This window comes from Cavia porcellus, unplaced genomic scaffold (genome assembly GCF_034190915.1).
Source record: "Cavia porcellus strain 051 isolate PalLab524CR breed Dunkin Hartley unplaced genomic scaffold, mCavPor4.1 scaffold_23, whole genome shotgun sequence".
NCBI lineage: Eukaryota > Metazoa > Chordata > Mammalia > Rodentia > Caviidae > Cavia > Cavia porcellus.
In genome coordinates this window covers 12552434-12571469 of record NW_026947506.1, presented here as the reverse complement: position 1 = coordinate 12571469, position 19036 = coordinate 12552434, and positions in this window count along the sequence as shown.

Genomic DNA, 19036 nt, shown 5'->3' with positions numbered 1-19036 from the left:
TACCAGTGAAAATCTGAAACCTCAAAATCCAGGCAGCCTTTCAACTAAGATTTCCCTGAAGGAACCTGGTACATTTTTTCAGGCATTGAACTCATATGCTTGTGATCAACAGATATTTACATGGCACACATAGGGATATCCATTTTCAGAGTCACAGGATCACTGAACAAACACAATTTCAGTTTCTCTTCATTGGAATCATAATCTGTGGTTTGCTTAGAAACATAAGAATGATGATGAAATCAATGTGTACATGTAGGAAGATGCTTTACGTAGATGACTAAATTCATAGTGAATTTCACAGCCACATTCTCAGAGGTCACCGCCTCCTAATGTATCATTTATATGTATTTCTCAAAGGAAGTTTGATACTCAAGGTCTTGGATATCTTAAAATCTCTCATAAAAATCTGAATCAAAAGCAAAGTGTGATAGTGTATATCTATAATCCCAGCACTCAAGAGGCTGAGACAGGTGGGTTGCTGTGTGTTCAGAGCCATTGTAAGCTCCATCAGGATTTCAAACTCAGCTGATATATATAGAGAAAGCCTGTTTCAATAAAACAAAACAAAACTAAATGAAGTAAAACTAAACAAAATAGCTGAATAGAGACTGAATTCTTCAAATCTTAATTGCATGTCTTGGTCATTAATTTTGTGTATATACACACTTTTTGAGAAAGCAATTTGGATAATAGATTGCAACTCACTGCTAATGTAACAGCCAAAAAGGATCAATGGTTCTTGTGTTGAATCACTGCAAGAATCCCTGTGCACTGTCACTAAAGCAGAGCTCACAGAGGGTGCCTGCAGGACCAGCATCTACAGAGCACAGAGGCAGACAAATATTTCATGAATCACTTTGATAGACTACTGATGATATCTATTAAAATCTCACTTAGGATCCTTAGTCTTTTGTTCTTAATATACATAAGCAATCCAGGCAAGGTGGTTCATCACTGTAATCCCAGCACTCTGGAGGCTGAGGTGGGAGGATCTTTGTGAGTTCAAGACAAGCCTGGGCTACAAAGCTACAAAATGAGCTCAAGGCCAGCCTGAACTGCATAAGGAGACCCCGTCTCATAAAAGACAAAAAACAAAAAACCAAAAATTTATACTTTAGCAGCATTTTGTGATCTGAATTCAGTTTCATATAACAAAACAAAACATAAATAACATCATATGGTACATAAATAATAACTCAAATGTTCATGGAAAACAGTGTATGTACACAGTGTATAAACAATGAAACCAGGCACAAGCTGCAAATTATAGCTCAGTGTCAACAAGTGATCACCTTCCACTTAGATATAAGAAATAAATCTTGGGAGGCTGATGCAGGGGAACTGCCTTAAGTTTGAGACCAGCCTCAGTTACAGAGCTGTCAGAAATAGAGGGACCTGACTAAAACACCCCGCAAAGTGAAAATTGAAATCAACTGCATAAGATATCTTTGTTTTGATTTAAAAATTATAGCTGTACAATATAGTAAAATTCCAAAAACAATCAACACTTTTTGAGGAACAATGTTGACATTTTCCATAATATACAGAAAACACATTCATAATGGGTATTTAGTTCAGTGGCATAAACACCTGCCAGGCAAGCATTAGGTAATGACTTTGATCCTTGGTACAAAAAAAAAAAAAAAAAAAAAAAGAAAGAGAGAGAGATTCAAATTCCACCTTCATGACACTTGGGCATAATTAGAGAAAATCAAATTAGATCTCAAGGATGGAACACAGAATTCATTGGTTGAGAGGTATGTGGCATACTGACTGTTGAAAGAGCTCCTGTAATTCCTCTCAAGGAAGAAATCAGAAACCAAATTAAACTTGATGCTTACCCTAAAAACTACCTGAATTTCAGGGAAAATCCTTTCTGTTGTAAGTCCTGCTCTTGGCACCCTGCATCATGTCAATCACTTCCACATCCTTTCCATGCTCCTCTGATACACCTGAAGCTGAAAACCCTTCATGCCTAACTATTGAAATCCCTGAACAATTTCTATTTAGAGCATCTCCTTTACACAATTCAGGAAAGTCCATTACAGAGCATTTCCCTATTTAGACAGTTTATCATCACCCAAGTTGTTAAAGAAGCTGTTAATTCAGAGATGCCCCCCCCCATTCCTTTACATTCAGAAGGATATCATGTGTATATGCAAATGCTTAAATTTAGGCATTTTAAAATGAGGGTTTAACAGGCAGCTCATTCTGGAATCTGTGCATACCAAGCAGACTTTATCCTGCCCTTGCTAACACTTTCATATCTGATTCATTTTTCTCAGAATTTGAAACTCTATGGCTGTTCTCACAAACATAGTCTGTGAGCAGGGGTGTCACCTAATAATAAGTTATGTTCAGAATTTTTTGCATCATTCTGTATGATAAACAGTTCACAAGGGGTGTGGGAAGTCTGCCTCCACTGAGGAACATCACTACACATCTCTGAATTCTCAGGACCTTTGCAAACACTTGTCATTAGGATGGAAATATGAGAACATACTATAAATTTAGGTGATAACTATAAATATAAAAAAAAACACAAGTTAAAGAAGAGCAGTTGTGGTTATGATGCTCTGCATTACAGATATTTATAAATGTCAAATCCTCCAGATATGGTGCTCAAAGGAATGAGAGCCAAGACCAAGTTCAGTACTGTGGCTCCAGCTACAAAATGCATCACAGTCAGGGTCTTGCCAAACTCCTTCCTCTGCCCAAGCTGGTGGAGGTGCCAGGGCAGTAGAGAATTTCAAAGATGATACTCAAGTCTGCTGCTGTCATAGTGAGTACAGGGTTCTGAGGATCCAGAATCACCCTTGCACCAGAAAGAGGCAAAAGAGACAGTGGATGATTCATGGTCAATGGTGGAGGACCCCAGGAGATGAATCTAACTAAGTACCTGAGGCTCCAGACACTGGAACTGCTTCTAGCTCCTTGCAATTGATTTTGCCCAATTCCACACTCTTTCTGGACTCCCATCTGCAACCTCACCATTCTGTGGCTCCAGAGTCACTCTGGTTCTTTGCTAATCCTGTGGCTAATCAGGCCACAGGAGATCAAAAGCACTAAATGAGATCCAGCAAGCATTCTGGTCCCAGTATTGTGCTCATAACAGATAAATAATGCCTAAACACTGGAAAAGACCCAAGAGACTGCCTGCCATGACCCGCCTGATTGGACAATTGGTATAGCCTGCCTCTTCATCACTGACTGATTTCTGCACTACTGCCCTCTTTCTGAGTCAAGAATGAACAGGCAAAGGAACCCCTCCCAGCAAGAGAGAATCCCAAATGATAGATTGTAGTGTAGAGATTTCTGGAGCTGGCTGTATTCAACCATGTTTATCTCAGCTCAACAGAGAAGAATTTGTACTGAAGAGCTTAACCTCAGGCTTTTCATTTCCAAATCCATTTTGTTTCAGTGATGAAGAGAAAAATTAAACTAAAACTAAATCTCAAAACATGTCAATCAGAGGGCAACACTGGTATATACATTGCACACTGTCATCCTGAGAGCATTCACCCAGAGCACAAGACAGCTGTATTCAATTTTACGAACAATACAATTAAGGGTAGCTGAGTTAGTTAAATACTATTGGCAGTGAGACAGGGCTAGGTCCTCAAAGGAGCCCATGCAGGAGCCCTGATATGTTGCAACTTTGGGGAAGACAGACATCTCCTACAATGGGATAGGCCTGAAGACAAAAGATCAAGCAAATGTAACCTTATCTAAAGATTGATATTACAAATAGTTCCCTAGAATTCTAAGGAAGTCAGGAGTTGCCATTCAAATAAATGTATCCCTATTCTAGAGCCTGATATTCTCAATAGTACCTATTGTCTTGATGCAGTGGTGAGTCCCCCTCCCAAATCCCTAAGGGAAGAGTCTCTGCTGCATAACAATGCCTGCTTTCTATGTGACTTCCTTCCTATTTGTTTCAATTTAAGCACATGTTTTATTCCCAATCTGTGGTCCCTCCGGGCCAATTCGGAGACATCCTCTGAGGTGACTCATCAGGGCCAATCTGGAGACACCCTGTAAGGTGGCTCATTTGGAGTGGAACTGATGCGTGAGAGTGAAGTGGCCGGCCTGTTTGTCCTGTGTGTTGTGGGTGTCGTGTTTAGTTATTTGTTGTATCGCGCTTGCATTAACCGCCCTGTGACCATAGAACATCATGGGACAGTCGACCTCATCCCCATTGTCCCTCACCCTCGACCATTGGTCAGAGGTGCGGAAGAGGGCTCACAATCTCTCCTTGCAGGTCAAGAAGAGTAAATGGCAGGATTTCTGCTCAACTGAGTGGCCTACTTTCTCTGTGGAATGGCCACCAGAGGGGACTTTCCATCTGCCCCTCATCCTAGCAGTTAAGAACATCATCTTCCGCCCAGGACAAGGGGGCCACCCTGATCAGGTCGATTACATCTTGGTATGGCAGGACCTCAGGGAGGAACCGCCACCGTGGGTGAAACCCTTTCTTCCCCCTTCTGACTCCTCTATACCAAAACTCTTAGCTCTGAAAGGACCTCCCGCTTCCGCTCCGGCTCCGGTCCTGCCCGAGTCTCAGCCTGATCTACCTTTGCTCGACTATGACCGGTCTCCTCCCTCCCAGCTGACTCAACCTCCTCCGTACCCACTCTCTCCTCCAGCCTCCTCGTCCAGATCGAGTGCTCCTTCTCCTTCAGCACCCTCTTCACCTGAACCGAACCCCTCTTCTCCTCCGATACCCACATCCCCTCTGTATCCCCCGCTCCCTACGATGGCTTGCTCTGGGTCTACACCTCCGGGGCCCACAGGCCCAGCCCAGAACACTCGAAGCAAGCTACAGCCTGAGGACCCGGTTGTTACCCTCCCCCTTCGCCCCTACGGGCCCATGATAGATGATGGGTCGGATGGAGGGCAGATGCCCGCTTTACAGTACTGGCCTTTTTCTACCTCAGATCTCTATAACTGGAAAAACAATAACCCTCCTTTCTCTGATGATCCGTCTAAGTTAACAGGTTTAATGGATTCTATCATGTTCTCCCACCAACCCACATGGGATGACTGCCAGCAGCTTCTAGGGGTCCTGTTCACCACCGAGGAGAGAGACCGCATCCTTCTGGAAGCCCGAAAAACTGTTCCCGGAGAAAACGGCAGACCCACCCAGAGACCAGACCTGATTGATGATTTCTTCCCCTTAAAACGCCCCAACTGGGACCCCAACTCACCTACCAGTAGGCAGCATCTTTCTATCTATCACCAGACTCTAATGGCAGGTTTCCAGGCGGCCGCAAGGCACCCCACTAATTTGGCCAAGGTAAGGGAAGTTACCCAAGGGCCTACTGAGACTCCCTCAGTTTTTCTGGAACGCCTGATGGAAGCTTACCAGCGGTACACGCCTTTTAACCCTGAAGAGGAAGGCCGACAGGGCTCAATAGCCATGGCCTTCATAGGACAATCGGCTCCTGATATAAGACGTAAGCTCCAAAGGCTAGATGGTCTGCAAGACCTAACTCTGAGGGATCTTGTTAAGGAAGCTGAAAAAGTCTACTATAAATGGGAGACAGAAGAGGAAAAAGAGTTAGCCAGGGACAAAAGACGAAACAAGGAATTAGCTAAAATGTTGGCCACAGTTATTCAGGGAAAACCTGAGACAGGAAAGGGAAAGCCCACTCGCCCCCCATTAGACCCTGACCAATGTGCATATTGTAAGGAAAAAGGACACCTGATCAAAGACTGTGAGAAATTGAGAAAGAAACAAGCCAGAGAGGAACGAGAAAAACAGTCCTCGCAGCTGCCCCGAGCCCCCATGCTTGCCTTAGATGAAGAGGACTAGGGACTTCGGGGCTTGGACCCCCTCCCCGAGCTCAGGGTAATGTTTAAAGTGGAGGGGACTCCCGTAGAATTCGAGGTCGATATGGGAGCTGTTTACTCGGCTCTTCAGGCCCCCTTAGGGGCCCTTTCAACTAAGAAATCTCTAGTTCAAGGGGCTAACGGGAGCAAATATCGCTCGTGGACCACCGAGCGCACAGTTGACCTAGGCAAAGGAAAAGTAAAACACTCCTTCCTGGTTATTCCTGAATGCCCGGCTCCCCTCCTGGGACGAGACTTATTAACCAAACTGGGGGCGAAAATCTCCTTTGAGCCCCAAGGACCTCAGGTGACATTCTGTAACCCAAAGGTTGGGCAACCCATGGTTACAGTGTTATCTCTAAAATTGGAAGATGAGTATAGGCTCTATGACCACCGAGACCTCCAGCCCATCGCCCCTGCCTGGCTAACTGATTTTAAAGACTCCTGGGCCGAGACAGCTGGGCTCGGGCTGGCAAGCCAGCAACCGCCTGTGGTGGTTACTCTAAAAGCCACCACCTCCCCTATTCGAGTTAAACAATATCCCATTAATAGAGAAGCTCACCTAGGGATCAAGGTACACATACAGAGACTTTTAGACCAAGGGGTATTAACTCCTTGTCGGTCTGCATGGAATACTCCGCTGCTCCTGGTCAAAAAGCCCGGGGCAAATGACTACAGACCGGTACAGGACTTGAGGGAGGTCAACAGCAGGGTGGAGGACATTCACCCCACCGTACCCAATCCTTATAATCTCCTCAGCGGTTTGAATCTGTCAAGGACTTGGTACACTGTTCCGGATTTAAAGGATGCCTTTTTCTGTTTGCCTTTGCACAAAGATAGCCAGCCCTTGTTTGCGTTTGAATGGACAGACCCCGAGACTGGGTCCACCGGACAATTGACCTGGACACGCCTCCCACAGGGCTTCAAAAATAGCCCGACCATCTTTGATGAGGCTCTACACAAGGATTTAGCCCCCTTTCAGGCTCAACACCCGAACCTCACCCTCCTTCAATATGTAGATGACTTGCTGCTGGCCGCGGACTCTGAGGGTGACTGCACCAGTGGAACTCAGGATCTTTTACGTGAGTTGGCTATCCTGGGATATAGGGCATCAGCAAAAAAGGCTCAAATTTGTAAACGAGAGGTAATTTTCCTGGGCTACTCCTTAAAAGGGGGGAAAAGATGGCTCACTGAGGCTAGAAAACAGACTGTGGTCCAGATTCCCCCTCCGAAGAGCCAAAAACAATTACGAGAATTCCTGGGTACCGCGGGGTTTTGCCAGTTGTGGATCCCTGGGTTCGCAACCTTGGCAGCTCCCCTATACCCGTCACTGAAGGGGGGATCTCCCTTTGTTTGGGAAAAAGACCACCAGCAGGCCTTTGATGCCATCAAGCGGGCCCTCCTATCCGCTCCAGCCCTGGCCCTTCCTAATGTGGATAAACCCTTTACTCTCTTCATTGAAGAGAAGAAAGGAATAGCGAGAGGAGTACTAACCCAGGCCTTTGGGCCATGGAGGCGTCCGGTGGCCTACCTCTCAAAAAGACTGGACACTGTGGTGAGCGGGTGGCCGCCCTGCTTAAAGGCCATCGCAGTGGCTGCCTTGCTCATCAAGGATGCTGATAAATTGACTTTGGGACAAAAAATAACAATCATTGCCCCGCATACGCTAGAAAGCATCATCCGCCAACCTCCAGACAGGTGGCTCTCAAATGCCAGAGTTACTCATTATCAGAGTCTCTTGCTCAACAAGGACAAAATAACTTTTGGACCCCCGGTGACTCTCAACCCGGCGACCCTGCTGCCGGAAGAAGCTCCGGAACCCATCCTCCATATCTGCCAGGACATCTTGGCAGAAGAGGCTGGAGTACGACCGGACTTATTGGATTACCCCCTACCCGATGCAGAGGTGACTTACTTCACTGACGGGAGTAGCTTCTTAATTCAAGGTAAGCGGTATGCGGGGGCGGCTGTGACTGATCATTCCAATGTTATCTGGACAGCCAGACTAGAGGACGGGTCCTCGGCCCAAAAGGCCGAACTGATTGCTTTGACTAAGGCTCTGGAGCTCGCCAAAGGAAAGCGGGCAAACATTTACACGGATAGCTGATATGCTTTTGCAACGGCCCACATCCATGGGGCCATATACCGCCAGCGGGGACTTCTGACCTCCGCAGGCAAAGCAATAAAACACAAACAGGAAATCCTTCAATTGCTAGCTGCAGTTATGTTACCTCAGAAGGTGGCGATAATACACTGTAATAGCCACCAAAAAGGGACTGATCCTGTCACGAAGGGAAACAATCTGGCCGATCAGGCAGCAAAATCTGCAGCCATGGGAGGCTCACAGATGTTGGTGACTGATATCAAAGATTCTCCTCCCAAAGAGAAAGCTCAGATTAACCAAACCCCTGAGGCATCTGACCTGACTACTTACATGCAACAGGCCCACCGGCTCACCCATTTGGGAGTTAAAAAGCTGTGCCTACTGGCCCAACGCCAAGACTTCCCGGGGGCATCCCCCACTGCCATACGCCAGGTCACCACGTGGGTTGTGACTAATTGTGAGGCATGTCAATTGACCAATGCCTACCCTGCCAAGCTGGCCCCCGGCAAAAGGCTACGTGGTACCAGGCCTGGACAATACTGGGAAGTGGACTGTACAGAAGTTAAACCTGCCCGATGTGGACTAAAATATCTGCTAGTTTTTGTGGACACCTTTTCTGGATGGACTGAGGCTTTTCCTACCAAAAAGGAAACTGCTGCCATGGTAACGAAAAAGTTGATGGAAGAAATTTTTCCCCGCTTCGGATTGCCAAAGGTAATAGGGTCCGATAATGGGCCGGCGTTTGTGGCTAAGGTAAGTCAGGGACTGGCCAACATATTGGGGATTGAAGGAAGTTACATTGTGCTTATAGACCCCAAAGTTCAGGACAGATAGAAAGAATAAATAGAACTATTAAGGAGACCCTCACTAAATTGGCTCATGAGACTGGCTTAAAAGATTGGACGATGCTCCTGCCTTATGCCCTTTTTCGCGCATGAAACACCCCGTCTGCCAAACCCCCTAACCTTACTCCCTTCGAGATCCTCTTTGGCACTCCACCCCCTATTCGGGATCTCACTCCCTTAACTGAACATACTGCCTTGTTGCCAACCTCCCTGTCTGACAGGCTCATCGCCCTCGACAATCTACAGAGGGACGTGTGGACGCAACTAGCCTCGGCCTACGCCCCCAGTGAGTTCCCCGTGCCACATCCGTACCAGGTGGGAGACTTTGTGTTCGTCCGGCGCCACCAACAAGAGACTCTGCAGCCTCACTGGAAAGGACCATACCAGGTCCTATTGACTACTCCTACAGCGGTAAAGGTTGACGGAATCGCCTCTTGGATCCACGCGTCACACCTAAAGCCTGCTTCAGCGCCAGAGGACGACTCCTGGGAACTCAAATGGTCTGATAACCCCTTAAAACTTAAACTGAGCCAAAAGACTCCTTGATGCTGTTTCTGTACATTCCCCTTGTGTATTGTTACAAGATGACCCAGCAAAAACCCCAGATTGTAACCCCCTGGGCTATAATGAAATTACTCATGTTAGTGTTAGTCACCCCTACAATAGCTAACCCCCATCGCCCTTGGATCTGGTCATTGATTAAGTGGGACAACCAAGAGGTGGTCGGCAAGTGGGAAGGATCAGGTAATCCCACTTTTGCCTTCTTTTCCTGCGATATTGTCCCTCAAGCCCCCTGTATGGATCCATCTCAGGGTGTTTACCTATGCCCAACTTCAGTAGAAGGGAGAACCTATTGTAACTCCCCAGGAGAATATTACTGTGCTTACTGGGGATGTGAGATGGTGGCCACTGCGTGGACACCCACCATAAGGGACCAACACATTAGTCTTTCAAGGTTGACTGGAGCTTGCCCAAAGCCCCCCACTTGTTATGGTGGGGCTTGGAACACCGAGTCGAGCCAGGGACCTGGACCCTGCCTATACCTACAACTCACGGTCCTCACCCCCCAAGAGCCTTCATGGATCACAGGAAAAACTTGGGGGTTTAGATATTATCAAAGTGGAAAAGACTCAGGGGGATATTTATCAAAAAGGAATTAAAACCGGAAACAAGGCCGTCCCCACCACCACCACTGGCCCCAACAACTGCTAAAAGACTTTTATCCCCGGGGCCCAAGGCTACCCAAAATCGAGAACACATGACCTCACCTCGCACCCCCTCCAGGGATTTAACTAATCCTCCTGAGTCGGGACTCGTCCCTCCAACTGTGAGCTCTCTTCTTAGCCTTATACTTGGGGCTCATAAAGCCCTTAATCTTACCCATCCAGACCTAGCCCAAGCTTGTTGGTTATGTCTAAGTGCTAACCCTCCATATTATGAGGGGACTGCTCTAAATGATTCCTATACGCTGACCCCCAATTCCGACCAGTGCGATTGGGATCATGTGTTCCACACCGTTCCTTTACCTGGCCTCGCTAGCCGAGGAACCTGTATAGGGACACTTGATAATTGGCCTGCAGACCTACGCCATTGCTGCCTCACACACACCCATTCCTTCCCCAGAAACCAGTACCTCATCCCTCCCACCGGGGCATTCTGGTTATGTACTACGGGGCTCACCCCTTGTGTTTCCACAAATGTACTCCTTGCAGGGGACAGCTCCTGCATCCTCATAGACCTTATGCCACGCATTAAATATCTCCCTCCTGACATGCTCCCCCTCATGAAAGGTCGATATAAACGGGAACCTGTCTCCCTGACCCTGGCAGTCTTATTAGGGATAGGTGTGGCAGGGGGGATAGGAACTGGTACAGCAGCCCTCATTACTGGGCACCAGTCCCGCCAGCAGCTTCTTGCAGTTGTGAGCCAGGATCTACAGGCCCTAGAGACATCTATAACTGCATTACAACAATCTCTCTCGTCTCTATCTGAGGTAGTGTTACAAAACAGAAGAGGCTTAGATCTTTTGTTTTTAAAAGAAGGGGGTCTCTGCACCACACTTAGAGAAGAATGTTGTTTTTACACTGATCATACTGGGATTGTAAAAGATGCAATGGAAAAGTTGAGAGAGAGAATCAGATCTCGAGAGCCCCTTTCAAGTGAAGCCAAAGTGTTCTCTTTCTGGGAATCAATCCTGCCCTATATTCTCCCTTTATTGGGACCCCTGACTGGATTCATTATAGTCATGGCTATAGCCCCTTGCCTCATTAACTGAGTAACACGGTTTGTGAGGGCCCAGATTTCTCAAGTAAAAGTTATGGTGCTACGTCAACAATATGATCCCTTACCCATGCAGGACCTTTAAGATTAAAAGTCATTTGCAAAAAAAAAGGGGGGAATGAGAGAATCAACTCCCCGTTTGTGATGTAACCCCCCCGAGCTATAGAACAGAGCTGTAAGGAATGTGTCACTCCCTAATTCTTCCTTGAGATATCGGAGCAGGACAGGAAGGAATGCATTTGCTAGTCATTAACCACAAGATGTTCTGTCCTCTGTAAAGGAAAAGATAAGTAAAGGAATGTGCTGTTCAAACGAGACCGAGTTGTACCTGGCACTCTGAGATCAGACCAGGACCCTCAGTCTCCATGGTTACTCAGCCCCAGACCCCTTGAATCAGCATCTGCCAAAGTCCTGCGCCGTTCAAAATTAACCAATGCGATCTGCTTCTGTAAACCTGCTTGCTTCCCACTTGTGCCCTTAAAAACCCTGCACAAATTCCCCTCAGGGCCCTCCGCATTCGTTTACCTGGGGGACCCCATGCGAATGGAAATAAACTTTTTTTTCCTCACCAAGAATTGAGTCCTTGGGGTCTCTTTCCCTGCAGCGGCGGCCCTAACAGATGTACTGAAAGAGTTTTCCCAAGAATCAATTGCAGAACATTATGGTGGCAGTTCATTAGGGTGGAAGACCCAATCAGGGATGCTTACCTGTATATCTACTTTCTCTGTTTTCCCTGAATAGAACCTTCTCATTTCTTTCTCAGGGCCCAAATAAAATTCCAATCAGCTCCTTACATGACATCAATGTCCACTCCAAGCATCACATCCAGTCACAAGTCACATATACCCCATAACTCCACAATCAATCACACACACAAAAAAGCAAAACTCTTGGTGGCTGTGGGCTCCTCTCCACATTTCTAAATAAAAAGGCCCCTTTTACTTTTTCTTATATTCTGCTACTCTGCTACACCAGAACATTCTAACAGTGCTCATTCCTGTGTATGTATGAAGCTAATTTCCATCCTTAGTGATTCACATGCTCAGTGCCATGAGTATACAATGGAAATTAATTCAGTGGACTGTTGTTTCACTCTATCAGTGTCAATGCAGTGAGTCTAATCCTAAGATAAAAATAAATCTTCATATAAATTTGAAAACAGGAGAAAACATCTAAATGTAGACAAGGTTTTAGAGGCCTACAGACATCTTTCAATAGTATAATAGAAGCTTTGTAGAAACTGGCAAAAATACACAGTTTATCTAAAGAAAAATTGTTCAAGGAGCACAGAATATAGATATTTTTCTAAAAAATTTTAAGTGAACCGTCTCTGTTATTTGAGATACCCTACTGCCATGGCAATGTCTACTTCCTGCTAAATTATACACTCAAAACAATTATTTTATGTTTATAATGACTGATGTATACAACTTTAAAGATTGCCAGTTATATAACCACTGTGAGTTGTATTAATCACTTAAAACTGTAGAAAAAGGAAAAAACTTTCAGATACACCATGTCCATATAGTCATGTTAATTGGCTCATGTTAATGATGTAGTGGAATGGAACTCCTGACCTACCTTATGTCCGGTATGGGTTTGTGTTCTCAAAAATTAAAGAATAAATTTTAAGAAAGACAAAGGTTAGGAATGGAATATAATTATTGAGAGAAAGAAAGCTTCTGTCTGAGAGAGAGAAGGGGTTCTGCACAGTTTTCAAAAGACTCTGTCTTTTGGAGGAAATTTTATAGAGTAAAACTTGAGGTTATGTGGGTCAAAGGAGGGGAAAATGGGAATTTTTGAGATTAGCATAAGGTGGGGTTAGAACTGTGGTCAACCAATAATGTTAATTGCTCAGGTAAAATTGATTAAATTATGAGCAAATGGAGAGCAAGTCACATAGGAAGTGGGCATGCTTACCAGCAGGGATTCTTCGCATAGGCATTGGGGTGGTGACTCTTGAGTTCTTCAGGTTGATCAGAGAACTGTTTGGACACTGTTGTCCCTTAGCACTTGGTTGTGTTTCCTGTGGCTTTTGTCTTGAGATTCGGCCCATAGAAGGAGGTGATTGTCTCTTCCAAGGCTGCAAGCTATCAGACAATTTGTCCTCTGGCTCCTTTGAGAGCCCTGCCCTGTTGTTACAGGCAGCTGAGTTAGTTAGAAATACTACAGGAAGTGAGACAGGACTGGGTTCTAGAAGTGGCCAATGCAGAAGCCCAGATATCTTGCAACTATGTGGGAGACAGACACCTCCTGTTGTGGGCCATGCCTGAGAACAAAACTCCAAGCACATGCATCCATATCCTAAGAAGTGGCTTTCTAAATAATTGTCTTTCACCCTGATTCAGTCAGAGTCACCCTCCCATACCCCTAGTAGAGAGTCACTGCTCTCTAAAACTGCCTGCTTTCTATGGATTTGCTTCCCCATTTGTCCCCAAAGTAATGAATTTTACCTGAATTATTAATGTTATTGGCTAAGCATAGCTCTGTCCCATTCATGGCCCATCTGCCTTGTGACTACCCAGTTTTCCCCACCTTAAACCCAACTCATCCAATGATTTTATTCTATAAAGTCCCTAGAATATACAGAGTTCTTGGCAATCCACTTCAGTGTCTCTCAGACAGAAACTTTTTGATAGGATTTTCAGTGCAGTAACAGAGAGAATATAAATTTAAAATGGCATTTATTCTAAGAATATTAAGAGAACCCAACGATGACTGGGGGTTTGGCTTTTTCTGCTGCAATTTTGGTGTGGGGCTATACATATTGTTTTTGACTGGGGTGGTGAGTAAAGTTGGCATTACTGATGTGGGAGTAGCTGATTGGGACTCTTTTCATGCCACAGGTAAGTTGAATCAGGGATAGGAAAGTGACCTCAAGGTAAACTTCTCCTTGTTCTGCCCTCCCCCCACTGCCATAATATCCTATCTAAAGAAAAATCCTTTGATTTTATTTCTCTCAATAATTATATTCTGTTCTTCACCTTTGTTGTTCCTAAAATTCATTCTTTGATTTTATAGAACACAAAATCATACCAGACAATGAAGATCAGGAGTTTCATTCGCCTATGTCACTGTCTATTTGCCTGTATTTCTAACTGTAACATTAAGAATTGTTTATCAGTTTCACTTAGCATAATGATAGGAAATAAAATGTATATAATGGATATAGGAAATATATGATTAAATTGAAAAAATGGTAATCACAATTTCTCGACCTAGCATCAGCAAGCATTTTCAACTTTAAAATATGTGGGAAAACAAAAATAAAAACCATTCAGCAAATAGCAACCATATATGGGACAGTATGTGATTCACTGTTATTACCAAGTTCGCTGAAGGTATTTTGTAGACCAGAAAGAAACGTTGAGCCTTTTGAGCAATGTAATACCTTGGACCCCAGTATAAAATCCAAGGAAGCAAGAGACTGAAATTTGGGGAGCAAAGGCTTTATTTAGGCCAGGCCTGGTGACTAGTCCCTGGGAGCCAATTTGGAGACTGTGTGCCAGAGACTGAAGGAAGGGCTTTAAAAAGAGGCCAGAGGAGAAGGGGGGGGGGACAAGAGAAACTTACAGAGCCGTTAAACTGTTCACCCAAATCTGGAAACTGTAAAAAGCTGTCCACTTAGTTCTGACAACCTTGGCATCCTTTGGTGCCTTTAAGTTACTCCCATACTGCAGATAAGCATTGTCTTGGAATGGCACATCTGCAACAACACTTGGAGAAGAAAGTAGAAAGTTAATTATCTCAGGACAGCTCATTAACACTAACAGGTAGGAAGGGATCAAAAGTTACAAGAAGCTGAAACTTAAGTTTGTACAAGGATTTGGAACTTAACCCTTTTGGAGTATTAGGGTTAAGCCACAACATTTTCCTGTAATTTCTTTGAAGCTAAGGCACATTTCATGACAGACCACCACTGGGTCGGGAAGGGGTCACCAGAAACCCAAAGTCTTTATGGCCTAGCCTAGATAGATAGGTGAGGGGAGAGTGGAGGCAATAAGTCTTGCTACAGAACAGGAAAACAGTGGCTATGTTTTTCTTTCTTTCTGGGGAGGGGGATCAAGTTCAGGTAAAGGGTTATGCTAATAAGCAAATCTCTCTGCATGCAAGCAAGTTACTTCAAACAAGTGTAAATTAGAGGGCCATCCTGGTTTTCTTTAGCTCTTTAGTGGAGAATAGAGGTGCCTAACAGTGATTAACAACCCTTGTTGGCTTGTTTTAGCATCACTTCTGTTGTCTGTAGAGGGCAACCCTGGTTAACATATCAAAGAAAGTGCTCTAAATGATATAACTGCATGTATATTTAAATGTATAAGATAGACAATGATATTATTGAGTTTTGTTGGATCATTGAACAGAACTGTTTGCAGTCTCACTGTTTGAATGTCCACTTTATATGCTTTAATTTTGTAACTTAGACAAATATTTCTAAGATGACAATATGTAATCCATTAACTAGTGATTTCCTACTGTTTATTTTTTTTTCTGAAATTCTGTACAACTTGTACCATATTTCTGCTTTTTTTTTCTTTTTCTCCTTAAAAAAAAACATACCAATTAGGTGAGATTTTTGCAATGCTTTACAGAGGAGAGCATTGCTTAACATATCAATTAGGTCACCCAGAGGGAAAAAAGGGAAAAAGACACATTCAGTGAGCCACGTTACAGGTTTGCTGTAATACACATATAAGGAAACTATTTTCTTAGCATACAACAATGAACAACTATGAATCCTTCAATGGTTGTGCTATGTCTAAAATCATGATGACTCAATCCACTGTATGATCAATTCACTGCATGTTCCATTTCTAAGTGGGCCACATCAAAAAAACAGTTTCTAAGATATTGAAAACCCATAACAGACTTTATGGGGCCTAGGACTTATCTCAGTGGCATAAACATCTGCATGGCTAGTGCAAGGTCATAAGTTTGATCCTCAGTACAAAAAAATACCTTATTTCATTCCATATCTTATGGTAATCATCTGATTTACCTCACATCAATGAGAGTGAGAAAATCTGAAGCTCATTGAAAAGAAATAATAAGGAACACAAACCTTCACAAAGTAGTCTTCTCATCTGCCTTGACAAATCTCTCACTGAAACTATGTGGTATGTTTGCTGTCTGTGTATTGTACACTCTATTTAACTGCAGGCATTTGCCTGAAACTGTAGTCAGGGTAATTGACCCTCTCATTATACATGGAAAATTTAAAAATCTTTCTAAGGAAATCAGTAAAAGAAACAGTTACATACACATGTACACATTAGTCTCACTGCAGTACACTGACAGCACTGAACCCAGGAGAGAATGTCATGAGGCTAGTGGCATGTACATCACCACCTCAATAAGGTCACCATGGTTACAGATGCTGGAGATAAAAAGTGGAAATACTTTAACAATCAAAACAGTTGAAATAAAATAGACTGAATATGCATTTAATATCCCAAATCTAAACTGGGCCTGGTGACACATGCTTGTAAGCCCAGTACTTGAGATTCTGAGGCAGGAGAATTTTTTTAGACCAGTGTTTGAGACCAGCCTTGATTATAAAGTGATCCCAGAGCCATCCTGAACTTCATAGCAAGACACTGCCTCAAAAAGACAAATATATCTAATCTAATGAACACAGTAGTGTAATATTGATGGCCTTGTTACATTAGCATGACTATCATGCTTATACTGACCTGTAGTCTACAAGGAAAACCTAACTTAGAGCCCATTTCATAAGAAAATATCATATCCCTTACTGAATGGAGTACACTGATGAATATTTGTTATTCATCATTGGAATTTTGTGGTGATGGAGCAGTGTTTGGTGGTGCTCACCACAGAGAAAGTGACTATTACTGAAGTAAACATGAATATGCATGAATCACTGCAATATATATTTAACTCTTTGGGGAAGAGACCTACTGAAAGAAGCACTGCACTGAGCAGACTTACTATTTTAGTCTTTTGAATACTCTGAACACTGACTTCAGTAGTGGTTGAATTCCTTACTTACATTACCACCAACAAGGTTAAATATTTCTTTTACTCATGCAGTCTCATGAACATTCTTTTATATGTATTTTATTTATTTATTTATTTTAATCAGTACTGGGGATCGAACTCATGACCACCTGCTTGCAAGGCAGGTGCTTATGCCACTGACCTAAATCCCCAGCCCCTATGAACATTCTTTTGACTTTGTGGTGATTCATTCTCTCTGCAATGAGAGGGTGTCCTTATTTGCATTTCATTATTGTGCAAAGTTATTCAATAGTTCATCAGGTATTTCTTGGCAATTCATACTTATTCTGAAAACTGTGTATTCATGTCATATTCATGTTGGTTTTACATGTTCACTGTCAGGGAGTAACACTCAAACCTTCTCCCATTCTGTAGGTTATTTCTTCATCCTTTTTTGTTTTACTTTTTTTTCTCTTCTATGTTTGTGCAGGAGTATTAAAATCTTATATAATGCTTTTTGTTTGTTTTGTCAATCTATCCTATTTTCTACACAAAACAGCAGCAATAGCATTAAAAAAATTTATTTAATGCCTCAACATTTCAGAACATGGAATGCCTGGCTCACTCATGTTTCACCATGTTTCATGAAAAGTACATTTCCTGACCCCAAGAATCATGATTTGCAATAGTGATTTCTTTATCTTATACTACACTTATATTGTTGACCTCAAAATACTTTTTTTTTAAACTTCAAATGCAGGTATAAACAAAACTACTACACACTCTGCTAAACCATCTAGCAAATTTGCCTCCTGAAGTCAGCTTCAATGACATGATTGTCCTGTCTCATCCTCTCCTGATACTGGAAATGAAGGAATCACATTTAGCTTAGACCTTTATACATAACTCTTTATCAGTGTAATTATTATCAAAAATTGCACATTTTGTTAATATGTACAAGAAATATAAAAGTGAAAATTCTAATGTATTCAGTACAAGATTCAACTGGTTAAAATGACAACTGCCCCAATGATGCTCAGCATAGTTAATATATAAACAATTGTACTTACAAAGTGATGCTTGAGGATAAATTCTAGGTGGCCTAGTGATAAAAGGACAACTGATGTGTAATTGTTAGTATTAAAATAATGTTGACACTGGGGAGGAAATGGACAATACTAAAGCACTAGGGTACATCTGCAGAACTTGAAGATTTAGTTTGAGACATTGTCACATTAAGTTGTGAGACTTCACTCAACTTTCTCTTCCACTAATATAAGCCCCTTGAGGTGCTATGATTACAAGCACGAATCAACAGGACCACCAAGATTTATTTTTATGGTAAAATGAGAAAGTGCACGTACTCAGGATATATGTCTTAGAGATCCAATATTCTGTTACTAGCTGGAATAGAAATACACAATTCAAAATTTCCTGATGATGGTAAGCAGAAATGTGATGCAGGGAATCTGGCCACGTTGCTGTAGTATATAGAGCTGACAATGTACTTTAGAGTGTCTTTTACTTTGTGAAGTATATCAGATGGTTCAGATACAAAACAGACATAATTTTAGTGGTGATTACACAACAGGTTGGTAATTGATGTGTCCTAGCATAATTGAGGCTAGGGCAAAGATTAGGTGTTCTTCACTGCATTAGTGGTTTTTAATGCAGTGTTCACTTGTGTTTTCAGACACCACAGATTTAAAAACATAATTACATTGGAACCTAAGTAAATTATGTATTCACCAACACTGCCTTAAACACTTTACAAATTACATGAAAGTTATAATGGAAGTTAAAAACCAAAGGCCACAGGAAACCATCTGATTCTCATGGCCCAGTGTATGTGTTTAAAGATAATCAGCACACACCACAAACATCAGGCAGTGGTCTTGATGAATAGTGAGACATGCCATTGTGTAAATTTACAATTCAGTAAAGCAGAACACAATCTGAATTATAATTGAGAAAATTCCCTTTTTACTGTATTGACAACTAAAATCTTAGTTTT